General features: G+C 42.5%; 1 non-coding gene across 1 annotated transcript; it reads left to right on the plus strand.

Moving 5' to 3' along the window:
• The first annotated feature begins 5,987 nt into the window (after nucleotides 1–5,987).
• trnaa-ugc (transfer RNA alanine (anticodon UGC)) lies at nucleotides 5,988–6,059 on the plus strand. The gene has a single exon. It is a non-coding gene; the product is annotated as a tRNA-Ala (tRNA).
• The last annotated feature ends 7,569 nt before the right edge of the window (nucleotides 6,060–13,628 follow it).

The raw sequence follows: 13,628 nt of genomic DNA on the forward strand, positions 1-13,628 counted from the left end.
TAAACTGAGCGTTCCGATGTAAAGACTGAGCTTAATGGGTTTAAGCCACATATTTGAACCTAAATGTGCCCGTTCACCTCAACCAAGAGACAAAAGTGGTTCTAAGTCAACAAAACGCCCATATTATCCTCACCTAAACCCAGTGGAACCCACATTACGTCTTAACTTCTGAACATCATAACTGAACTGAGACTTCAAGGCAGCAGCAGGTTCCACTGTGGTCACTTCACCCTATTGTGCTTTTGTAGAACTGTCATCTCTTTACATAACAATACAATGAGCCAATAGTCTGTAGTGGTGAGAATGAAACCGATGATTAGATGAGGATTAGGTCTTTCTGACTGAACTGAATGAGCCGTAGTTCATATTATGAAGTTGCGATGACTATATTCAGTTTTGCAGTTGTTATAATATTCATCCATAATTGTTAAAAGAATGTAGGTTTGAGGGAGAGGGCTGTCTCTATTCGCTTTAAAGCTGTGGCCAGGCTTCCTTAATCCTCGTGTCAGTCATCTGACATCATGGGGGCAGAGCTTCTGAAGTAAAGATGATTACTGAGTGGGTGTGGGGTCAGTGGTGTGTAGGTCTTAGCTTACTAATAATCCACAAAGATGGTTTCTGCCTCGATAGAAGAGAAGAAGAAGAAGGAGTTTAGTTTTGTATCTTTGGCATTTTCTGATGAACTTTATGGTAGAAAAATTCCTATTCTTTCCCTCTCGCTCACTTCATCTTTCCTTCTGCCCGGAGGAAAGCGGTGCTGCACTGGCTGGCTGATTTCATGGGGCGGGGGTGTAGACATGGACCCTGACATTGGGACAAAGGGGAAGGGTCACACAGGAGCCTGGATTAAAGGATTGTGCAAAAGGAGGGGGGGAGGAGGGGGAGAATGAGGGTCAGAGGTGAGGGAGCGACGATAAAGAAAAGACAAATGGAGCTAAGAAGTGAGCGGCGCCGTTTCTAATCGCGCCCGATTATGCTCAAACTGTGCGTGCCTCATCCTCTACCAGTCAATGACTTTTCAATGGTTAAACACCACAATAGACGTCTTCATCGGTGACGTTTCAAGCGTCTGTTGGAGCTGAGAGCACTTTACGAACAAACACACCCTGATTTCACCCATGACTTTTGGGTGGCTTGTAGATTCATCAATGTCAGTGTGGAGGTCTGTCTCAGCAGTTTCCAAGTTTATCTTATCTTTTCTTATCGTAACCGGTCCAAAAAGCTTGAGAGCGTGTGGAAAGTAAACTGAAAGAGTGTGCTAGTCGTTTGGAATTACAAGCTTCTAGTCGTTGAATTTTAGAATAATTGCTGCCTCTATCTCTCTCTCTCTCCTCCTCCCCCTCTTTCTATATAAAAAATGATCTCAAAAATTCCCTACACCTGTATGCACAATGTCATGTTCAATATCTGCTTCAATAAAAACAAATTGCAAAGAAAATAAGAATAATTGCTGCCACCTTTTGGACAGGTGAAGAATTTGCAGAAGATGATCATTCATGATTGAAACGCTTACAGGAGCAACACCAGCTTCCTGTCAGAGATATGAGGTAATGCTGTAGGCAGACAAAAACAAAGTCAGAGAGAGACAGAATCTCAGACAGTCTGGCAGACAGACAGATTGATGGAAGCGCCGGCTGAACTTGAACCACACATTTACATGAATTGGTTTGCAGATTGGCATAAATTATCCAGGAGCACCAATCAGAGAGGAGCACAGCCTTAAAGGGATTGACACGGCTGCTTATATGTCCCCCCACATTAATATTCAGACCCTGATGTAAGGAAACTGCAATCCGTGACTCTCCACTCCTGTGACTAATGTATGTGTGTATGTGTGTGTGTGTGTGTGTGTGTGTGTGTGTCTTTTTTTTGCACATGCATTATCACGATGTACATGTGCTTGCATGTGCATGTATTTGTGCTAACAAAAGTGTTGTTGAGTGTGTGTTTGTCCGTGTGTATGTGGCCACTGGAGGGAGATGTGTCAGCCAAGACCAGACAGTGGGTCAGACCAAAGAGAGCGTGTGAGAGAAAGAGAGAGACTGTTATAATGGAAGCGGTGGTTGAGCTGAAGGGTTTGAGATTGAGGCTGATAGAAAAGAGAGAGGGAGAGAAGAGAGAAAGATTGAAAGAGACAAACAAGCTCCAACCTACTGCAAATGCAATCATATGGTTCAGAATTACTGAGTTGCTCCTTGTGCAGGTTTAGGCAGGAGACACACACAGTGACACACGCACACACTGACCTTCTCCTTCAGCATTGGAGCAGACGACATCACAGCGACAGTAATCAGTCTGAACTGAACAAATGAGCGATCAATCTATGTTTCTGGGAAGTTTAATGCATGCAGTCATGGAATATTGTTCCTCCCTCTGCTTCAAAGTCATTCAGTCACCATTCATGTATGTGTGTGTGTGTGTGTGTGTGTGTGGATGCATGTGTGTGTGTGTGTGTGTGTGTGTGTGAGAGAGAAAGAGTGAGAGAGGCAGAGCGACAGAGATAGAGCCGGGAGGGAGGGAGAGAGAGAGAGAGAGGGGAAGGGAGGGTTATAAAGGGATGGAGGGTTCTGCCCCTGAGGAGCAGCGGGGCCACACACACACACACACACACACACACACACACACACACACACACACACACACACACATACAGCCACCAAACGGATACACATACACACTCATTTGCTTAACAGCTTTCATTTCCTTAATGAAAATGCAAGTCAAAGCAAGATTTAACCCCCATTTTTCAATGCTGTCATCATCTCTCTCTCTCTCTCTCTCTCTCTCTCTCTCTCTGCCTCTCCCCCTCTAACCTCTCTCACCTCCACATCCCAGTTTCCCTTCACACTTTCCACCTCTCCAGCTCCATCTGCGCACATCTCTTAAACTCCCTCCCTCAGTCTAAATTTATCAAGCAAGTTGTCAATCTGAGGGACCACAGAGACCCGGGCCACACTGGGACCATATCACCCACAATGTCTGGCTAAAAAAATCATTTTGGTTAAGATTACAAGCCTCCCACGCCGTGCAGCCAATCCAGTGCCCTCATCAAACTGTTTCGTCCCCTACCTGGGTTTATATCACGGCTGGCTGCTTGCCAAATTGATTTACCCCCCATCCCTCACCTCTGATGAGGAGGAAATGGAACAAACAACCCAAAACCTTTCCCACTAATCCTCTAACAATGAATTCTGCTGTGTTATTGAGGGGAGAGTTGGAAAGGATTCAGGCAGGACGTCGGAAATCATGTAAGGAGCTTAGGTTTGACGGGCGATATGGTTCAGGAGCACACAGGTTAAAGCGTGTAATTAGCTTTATTCCACCGGAACGACCTGGGAGTGCACACAGTAATGTGTTTGTCCAGATGAATTCATTATTCAAGGGTTTAAACGATGTAATGAGCACAGGTTGGCCTCCAGATTTGATCAGGAACATGCTTCTGTTATGACTTCTGCCAATATGACGCAAACACTTATTAGTGACATAACCAAGCTACACAAACACAGCTAATGTACCGGTATAAAAGCATGAGCAGGATGAGAGATTAGACTATTACTATGAACAAGACACTTCATCAATGAAAGTGTATTAATTGTTCAAATATGAGCTTGTTTACAGGCAAACACACCCGGTGCTCTCCCTTCCCGGTTCAGGGGAGCGGTGGCTGTGATCTCTGTCCCATGAATTAAAAATGATCAAACAACAAATCAATTATTTACATATCACGCACACACACACGCACCATTTTCCTACTTAACTTTTGTCCAATTAAAGGGGTAATGTCACATGTAATGAGCCTTGGCGTCTGTGATGTAACAGGACATATCCATCCTTTATTATGAGCCGAGGTGAAATCCTTATCCTCATCTTTCAGAGACACAGGAAATGCTTTGTGGCACATGCTAGCTCTGTGAGAATCACTGGTTGCTTAAACTGAACATCACTAAACTTAATTATCTTAATGTACGTTGATGGGCTTTCTACATTACACACACAGTCCATCTGCTCTCAGCCTGCAGGTTTTAATTTCACACATGTAGGCACTTTTGCCCCTTTTATACGGGTCTAATGAGCCATAAAAAACATAAAACAATATCTATCCTCTTGCGATCATAATGAAACAATCCTCGTTAAAAATAATATTCCAGTATCTGCCTCCTTATTGCAAATGTTATTAAAGTAATCTTAATTTACCCGGTGTGTTTTTCTAACCTAATTCCTTATGTGTGTTAGATTGATTCTACAGCAGATGGTGCTATCAATAATTGAGCCTCTGCCCTCAATCAGATTAAGTAGATTATGCCAACATCATCTCCCTTCTGATCCAGACGCAGTTCTTAGATCGACTTACAACGTTCACACATCCACCTCCCAAAATCCTGTCTCCCTCACCCCATTAAAAAACAGTGTCTCTCTCTCTCTCTCTCTCTTGTGACTGGAAGCTTGTTTCTGTCTCAAACTCAGCCTTTCATCTCAACAACGCTCTTCCCAGTGGTCTCATATCATTAACATGTCACAGTGTGTGTGTGTGTGTGTGTGTGTGTGTGTGTGTGTGTGTGTGTGTCTTGTGTTCTTGATGTATGCGACCATAGTTGCAACCTCCCTGGTGTTCCACCCAGGCTGATGCAAATATAAACCTATAAACCCATTCTGAGAGAGGGACTGAGAGAGAGAGAGCGCGCGAGAGAGAGCGAGAGCCTGGAGCAAGTAACGACACGACATCCTTCCACTCCCTGCAGAGAAGACAAGTCCTCAGTACAACATGAAACTCATCTTCCCACTGTGACATTTGGACATGGCGAGTGTAAAACACACAAACACACACTGATACACACCATATTAATCCAAATAAAAAGGATTCTGTGTGTGTGTGGGTGCAGAGGAAGTGAAGCGACTTTGAGACACAAGCCTCCGGTCGTTTTCAGACAGATTTGTTTACAGTTTCTTTTAAAGCGGGTGGACTAATCTGCATGTCACATAATGAGAGAGAAAGGGACGCATCTGTATCATTTCAGTGTTATTGTCAACAAGTAAATTCCATTTCTTTCCATTTCTCACATAGGTGTTATATACATTGGTATCTAGTTAGTTGGTGGAGTGACATGCTGTTTACTCATCTGTAGCGTGTGATGTCGTTTATTTAGCTGTGTCTTAATGATCCAAGCTGACCTCTGAAGGGATAAAAGAAGACGATTGTGTACTAAGATGTCAACATGTTGTGATCCTCATCTGGCTGAGAAAAGGAGTGTTATGGGACAGGACTGTCCCGTGAGCATGGGACCATCTGAGGCTCACAGGAGGAAGACTTTGACTGTAGTGTAGTCATGGCTATAATAATCTGTACATACCGCTGGATGGGATCTTTAAACATCCGTGTAGTGAGAAAAGTGTGATTTCAGTTGAAGCCTCTCTCATTTAGAGTAAAAAGGACACAGCAGTGGAAACGTTTACGATCACAGAGGAATAATTACAAAGCAGCCGATGTAGAGAGGAGGAGAGATTATAATTACATGGAAGGAACAGATTATTTCATTTGGTGGACTCAGTGGTTCATGTCTGGTGATTATACAGATTACACTGCACTGTTTATCACATAGATGAGATCATTCGTGTGCATATGGGTCTGTGTGTCCGTCTGCAGGTGGAGTAAAGCTGAATACTGAGTCTGGGGTCTTTCAGTGTATGAGAATATCATTAACCATCTAAAACACAACATTACTGCACAAAGCATTTCTATACTCTTTGCTTGAAGGTGCCTGCTCTATTAAAAACATATAGGCACATTAAAATCATTTTATCTTTGGAGACACGACTGACACAGAGCCGATATACACTTAATTCTGACACACGTCACTTTAACTGGTGTTTTAAGAATAATGTTGCTAAAATTGCCTTGATGTTATTCTGTAGCTACAAAAATTCACTCAATAAATGATATCGTCCACTAAGCTTGGCTGAGGCTGAGGCTGAGGCGGGGTTTGCACACGGGGGATGTAGCTCAGTGGTAGAGCGCATGCTTTGCATGTATGAGGTCCTGGGTTCAATCCCCAGCATCTCCAGATATTTATTTAGAAGGATAGCAATTAATACCAGAGATGGTGCTTCCACTCTGCAAGTGTATCAAGGTTTGCTGTGGCTAAATAAATGATATTATAGAAATGGTTTGGCTATATTGGAATGAAATGGTGACTTTACCTACAGAAATTTGGTGTAATGTTGTTTTTATCTTAATCTTTGTTTATACATTATCATATCTGTCTGCCTCCTAACCCTCTTCTCCTTTGTCCCTTGTGAGACCTTTCCTTAAGCAAACAGAAAACAGGGGGACAGATGAAATGAAGGAGAAGAGAAGGGGGGTTGAGATCGAGGAGAGAGGTAGAAGGAGAGTGCAAGGAGTGGGGGAGGGAATAAGGAAAGAGGGAAGGGGTTGAGTTCAGTTAGGAAGGATGGATGAAAGGGGGTGGAAATGCAATATTAAGTTGGGGACACGCTTACATAAGCTATAATATTGAGAGACATGGTTGGATAATCAAAACATGAATACAGGAGGGAGGCAGAGGAGAGGAGAGGAGAGGAGAGGAGAGGAGAGGAGAGGAGAGGAGGAAAGATGCAGGCTAAGTCAAAATGAATAGTGAGCGCAACGGCTGAAAAGAAAATCTAAATGACAGCAATAATAAATGTGACTTCTCTCCTAAAGTGAAAGCTTGTGCATTGTCCCTGTTTATATGATGATTGCATTGAGGTTAAAGCGACACACACACACACACACACACACCAGCCCTTCCCCTCTCTATGACCCCAGGCTCCCAGTGCCTCCAGAATGATATTTGATCCTGTCTCCTAAAATCTTTTACTCTAATTGGTGTTTGGAAATCCCTAAATAGAAATCTCTAGCCCTGCCCTGCTCATAAAAGGTGTACATCTTCTAAATGATGGCCCAAAGCTCCACTAAGACACTTCTACTGTCAGCTATATATGAAGATACTGTATAAAGAGTATCCACACTTACTTTTCAAGAACACCCGCTGACATTGGTGTCACAAAAACCCTCTTCTGTGTTTTTACCAAAGAATATAAAAGCAGGTAACCTTTCTCTGGCTGGGTAAATAAATCTATCTTGACATTTGTGATCCCTGGTCAAATCCCTGAAGCAACAACCAGTGAATTGCCCTTGAGTTCAGGAGAAAGGGAGGTGATATGCATGGAAGCCACAAATAAATGTCAAGCTACATCAGTGTGTCCACTCGTTGCGCCTCACTTCCTCTTCATCTGCTCATCACTCATTCTTCTCAACTTATTTTACCTTGAGGCAAACACATCCCCGAACACAACCATGGGTGTTTTCACGCACAGAGTATTTACTGGTAAGTGTGCCAGGGCTAACGGCTGAATAGTGGCGGTGAATCTGTTATTGCAGCTATTGCTATTATGACTACAAGATCTAACTCACTCACTCTAGAGCCGAGCATACAATTGTAATCTATCTCTTTCAAAAGGAATGCACTTTCATTCAGAATGAGTGGGTTTATGCACTCTGGTGTTAAATGGCACATTTCCATCTTGACTGAACTGGAGCTGCATTTCTCTACATCCCTCTCCCACTCTTTGGCCTCACCTATCACTTCTCTGTGGTTTCCTCCATCTGTCTCCTACAGCTCTCTTCTTCCCTTCTAATGTCACAAAGCTAAACCGAAGCCTTAACACTGAACAAAGTGAACAGCAGAGGATTCACTCCGTCTGAGTTTAATTCATTCACCGTCTATGGATTAAAGTAAAGGAATGGTCTGACTGTTGAAAACAAACTGCTCTCCCTCTGTGATCCAAATGTAGAGAATTACAGGAAGACGTTTCCACTTCACACCAAATGTTAAACTAACTTCTTTCCAGCGTGTCACAGTCCTCATTCCTCCTCTCGTAGTTATCAAAAGATAACTGTACAAGCTCCTATATACACTTTTGGATACATCATTATTATTTTGCCTACTGTGGAGTCTCTCCCATGCTTCACCTTAGAGCTCCTTCAATTCCCTGCAGACGGACAGGGAAGCGAGTTTCGGGGGGATGGGGTGGTGAGCGGAGGGTGCGAATAGCAAATCTCAACACCCACACACATCGATTCTCTCACACACACACATACATACGCATGAGATAACCAGCTTGACTACAGCAGACTCACTGGCTCACACACACACACACACATGCACAGACACGAGCGGTGTCAGTCTTTCCACCCGTCCCCCCCCAAAAACCCCCTCTGAGGCCCCACTGTCATTTAATTGATGTAATTATATTTGCATAAGACACACACACACACACAGCTAACATGTTTTAATAGGCAAGATAATTGAATATGTCTCTCTATTGGTGCCCTGAAGCGTCTATCAGGAAAAGGATCAGCACCTCATACGTTTACTTAGACAAACGCCACAAGCTGCACTGTTGCATTAATTATAGACTTCAAAGGTTAATGGTTTTTAAAGGGAACATTTTGGGTCTTTAATGTAATTCTGATTAAGAGAGGTGAGGGTTGAATCCAAAAACGGCAACCCATGATGCATCAGGCCTGACGTAGGGATTCTGATGGACTTCTTTTGGAAGGTACATTTAAATCCACGGCTCTTGTGCAAAAAAGTCATTAATGAAAAAGAGCGAATCTAATGAGGAGGTGAAGAGGAGGACTTGAAGAGGAAATGGACCTGACACTTTTCCCCAAGTGTACTTTGTTCCTGATTATTTCTAGGTTATGGCTTAATATGTGAGAATAAATGAAGGTCCACTCTGGCAGCATAATTACCAGCCAAGCAAAGCAGGTGGAGATTCTGATCAAAGTGGCTGCAGGTTCATTACAGCAGCAGTAATTGAAGGCAACCTGGAGTCACCTAATTAAAGACATAACTCTTTGGAAGGGAATATATTTACAGGAGGAAACACAGAATGGTGATTATCAAACAAAACCCACGTTCCTTCTGATGGCTGCAGGGGCTGGTGACTCTGAGGGGTCCAATGCACTGAATTTAATGAAATATTGAAATATCTTGTAATGATCTGTCGCATTTTAGAAAACTTTAATAGATACTCGTAATCTAATGCAACATTCCATAGTCTTAAAGTGAGCAGCGTTCTGTGATAGATTGAGACATTGTAAACAATCCTCTGGGATGCAAAGTGATTTCACAGTAACATGATTTCTTATTCTGAGATGCGTTCCTAACTCATGACAGCTCCAGTTTGACTAAATTCAATGTTCTATTTTTTAGTTTTTTCATTTTATTTAAAGGCAACAGAAACCTGTTCAATTTTTTGCTTTGTTAAGCACATCTCCCTTCCCCCTCTCTCTTTCTCTCACTCTCTTTCATTTATGAACTCACCTCACCTACGCTATCTATTCCTCCCCCTCTCCTCACACACACACACACACACACACACACAAGCACACAGCCCCTTGCCTAAAAATGAAATCAGATTTTCCGTCTCTTCCTCGCTCTCTTGCTCTCTCTCTCTCTCACTCTCTCTCTCTCTCTCTATGGATGAGGGTCTCTGGGTCTTTTGTTCATCCACCCGCTCATGTGGCCTCCTGGCGTTACCATGGCAACCGCGTGTACACATACTGTTGCTCCAGGAGGGATGGAAAGCGAAGGGAATGATGGGATGGGATATAGAGGGAGAGAAAGGGATGGGGAGGAGAATGAACGTGGAACCAAAGATGTAAAAAAAAATGTAATGTTGCGAGTGGAGAGAAAAGAAAAGAGGAGAAGGGAGACAGAGAGGATGGAGGAAGAGGTAGAAGTGTTTCTCTTGAGTATTTCAAGCAGGAGGAATATTGTTTCCCCCAGTTCAGATTTTTCTCCACACAGTGAAAGACACCACTGACACCGGCACCATACACACATTTATATATGTGACCTGATTTCTGTACTCAGCCGTTTCTTTGTGATTTATCTATGTTTTGCAGAACAGAATGGAATTTCTGTCAGTATTTTAATGTAATCTCCTCTCTTGGAACGAATCCTGTGTATTTCATATTCGCAAAATATTAATGTAAGTGCTGCAGATACAAAACACTCAGGATCAAAGCATCGGCAAGGAGGGGGAAATAAAAAATATACTGCACCGGCACGTCTACCAGGTTCTCTCCAGCCTTTTCAGACTTTGAAGCAGACTAATTACACTCCAATAACAGACATGAAGGTGCTCTAATTCACAGATGTACCAAAATATCATCTAAAGAAACATGGAATAAAACAAAGACATATAATTTGAGCATAGTCGGGATGTTTTGAGAGATTATGACCAATGATGAATTGTTATACAGTGTAGATATGACAGGAAATAAGGTCACAAGCTGGAATCAAACCCACGACTCTGTGCACAAATTAAATCTTTCTTATCCTGTGTTCCATGACCGCATCCCATTTATAATAAACGAGGAACAACTTGTGAAGTAAACATAAATAAGAAATAGAAAGAGAGCAATAGAGAGAAATGAGAAAGTGAAACAAGGACACAAACAGAGACAACAAATACCAGGATCCTAATTTGAGACGCATCTTCGTCCGCCCAGTTGTCTATGTTTGCTGTATTTGAGGCCCTGTAGGAATCCAAACCCTGCAGACAACCAACCATCTGCCATCTTGGCTCCCATCCAACACTGCTGTGCGGAGCCAAGATGGAGCGCGGTCACACACAATCAAAGAATCCAAAACTCAACAATAACATATCTAGACATAGAGATTGCCAACAGACGATACATTGGTCAATTATTTGTTATTGGTTATATAGTAAGGAAATGTAGACGGACGAGGAGAAATCAAACAGGTGCACACTTGATGCTGTGTGTGGTGAAAATAAACAAGAGTTAATGTTAGATCATCAAATCTGGGGTTAGAACTGGCAACCGGCTACTAGCAGCAGAGCAACAACCAGAGGAAGGATCGATAGTGGAAGGAAATAGAGAGATAGAGAGATAGAAGTCTCTCGAAGAACTCACATGCTACACCACTGTGGATTCTACTTTTGAATAAAGCAGAAAATATGAAAGTCAACAATTTCCTATTTAAATACTTAAAAACAAAAAACGGTTCCTCTCAACTGCAGTAGCCTCGGTTGACTTCTTTGTAAAGCCTTTGTAGAATTTACAAGAAAACCTTTGGTCTTTGGGAGGAAGGTAGAGACCCAGATTAGTCATTTACATTTACATGTGTCAGTTATTAACCCTGCTGACCCTTTGAGCTAACCTGGCATATCTCTGACCTTGATAATAATGCTGTTGAGTGAGGGCTTCCACGTTATCACACAAATGTTTTTTCAACTCATTACTCTTTCCATGAAATACATTGCCGCTATAGGATTACTGTTTCTGTCCCGCTTTACCCAGTCAGCGAGATTATCTGAATGTCCAGTGTATTTATATATATATATATATATAATTATACATACTTAAATATGAATACAGATTATATGTACACATTATAATCCCACAATCATTTCAGACATGTGGTGAAAATCATATTTCATTTGTTTACCTAAACACCGACACTGACACAGATTAACACATAATCACTGTGTGTGTGTGTGTGTGTGTGTGTGTGTGTGTGTGTGTGTGTGTGTGTGTGTGTGTGTGTGTGTGTGTTTGTGTGTGTGTGTGTGCGCCTGCATAAATGTACTCATCCGTCAGTCCGTCCAACATTTAAGGGGAGTCTGGGGTCAAATGTTGTACATCATCTATACGTGTGCATGAATGTAGACAGTTTGCAGGTAAGTGATGTGTATATAAATGATACATTGTTGCATTTGCATTTGCTGTACACAGATAAGTGTGTAAACATGTGTGTATGCCTTGTGATGGTGTAATGTGGGCTAATGCTGAGGGGGCAATGTCCTTCAGAGGGGATTGTAAACATGTAATAGACACACTGTTTATAAAATCTATAATCTGCAGGATTAGTTCCAGCGGATTGAGATTGAATTCAACACCAGGCAGCAGCTTCTCCTTTAGAAGGACAGATTACTGCGTGTGAGGTCTTCTAATTTGGTCTCTGGCATGGACAAAGTCTTAACCAGGACACAAAGTGCAAACAGAGGGGTTGTTTGTCTGCTCTTACCCTGAAAATGTTGTTTTACAGTTATTTATCAGAGATTTCTGACATTCAGTATTTTAGAATAACATTGCACTCTGCAGGAGATTGATCTATTACCACAATGTTGTTTGAGCCTTTTTCGTTATTTGAGCTATTTTTTGTACACACACACACACACACATGTTCACATACACACAGATTCCTCTCTTCTTTAGTTATGACCTTTAAATTCACTGTCGGCAGCTTTTATATTTTTGTTGAAACACAAACGAAACCTGAAATCGCCGGTGGGCTCTTGTTCACGGTGTCACAATCAATGCACTCTGACATTTGTGGGAGGGAATAGTGTATGTGTGTGTGTGTGTGTGTGTGTGTGTGTGTGTGTGTGTTCCCACCCAACCCAGCATCAGAGGCGCAATCAATTTAGCAATAAACCTATTTGTGTGCCTGGCTCCATATATTACAGTGCACATTTGAGAAGCAGCCTGCATGGTTTGAAGCCTAAACATTACATTACGATCATTTGGCAGACGCTTTTATCCAAAGCGACTTACATTACATTATATTACCACCCTTCGCAGAGGGGGGAGCAATTGAGGGTTCAGTGCCTTGCTCAGGGGCACCTCGGCAGGGACTCGAACCGGCAACCCTCCGGTTCTTAAGCGGAAGCTCTACCCACTCGACTACTGCCTGACTACAAAGCCATTTCTGTCAAATGTCAGTTGGAAAGGTGGTGGGACTGGCTGCTGAGAGGGCTGCATTCAGTTTGGTCTTACATATGGCTGTTAGGGTCACGGCGATAACAACACTGCACAATGAAGTCCCACATAATGGACCGCGGCATCTGTGAACAGACAAACAGGCTTTCATCATCAATGAAACAGCCTTTAATGTAAATTTAGCCTGTGCAGTGACGCTATGATTTGACATAGATACGTATAGACCCAGCACATGAAATAGGCCATTCTTGCACATACTGTATGTCACTATAGACACTGTAAACAAAAATCCATATTTGGTGGCCTTCTCCTCGGATGGAGCCGATGGTATTGACAGCATGCATAGAGTGGCTATGAATCAATATCGCTATTGATACCACAGATACTTACATTTAGATCAAAACTGAGAAACAGAGCAACAGCTACATATTAATACATATAAATAGTTAATATTTTGTAATGTACTTTAAAAGCAACACTATCAATAACCAATAAGTCACACACACACACACACACACACACACACACAGACTATAAATATTGACAAGCTATGGCAATTTTGTGGCATCCTGTTGGCTGAGTGAGCGGAGTGTAACCGAGTGTATCCATCAAATCTCTCTATCTCTCTCTCTCTCCCTCTCTCTCTCTCTGCACACACACAGACACACACACTCATTTCCCTTTCCTTTTGTTTTCTGCAGCCGGAGACATGTGGGGCCGCTCTCATTTCCCTGTATGCTACGGCATAAACGCTGGACGTGGCCGAAGCTTTGGGTGACATTGCCAGTCAGTGACTCATCCTGCACCAGAATGACACACATCCATCCTGTTA

Source organism: Genypterus blacodes, unplaced genomic scaffold (assembly GCF_046128005.1).
Source record: "Genypterus blacodes isolate CSIRO-AG114 ecotype Tasmania unplaced genomic scaffold, CSIRO-AGI_Gbla_v1 ptg000232l_1, whole genome shotgun sequence".
NCBI classification, from domain to species: Eukaryota; Metazoa; Chordata; class Actinopteri; order Ophidiiformes; family Ophidiidae; genus Genypterus; species Genypterus blacodes.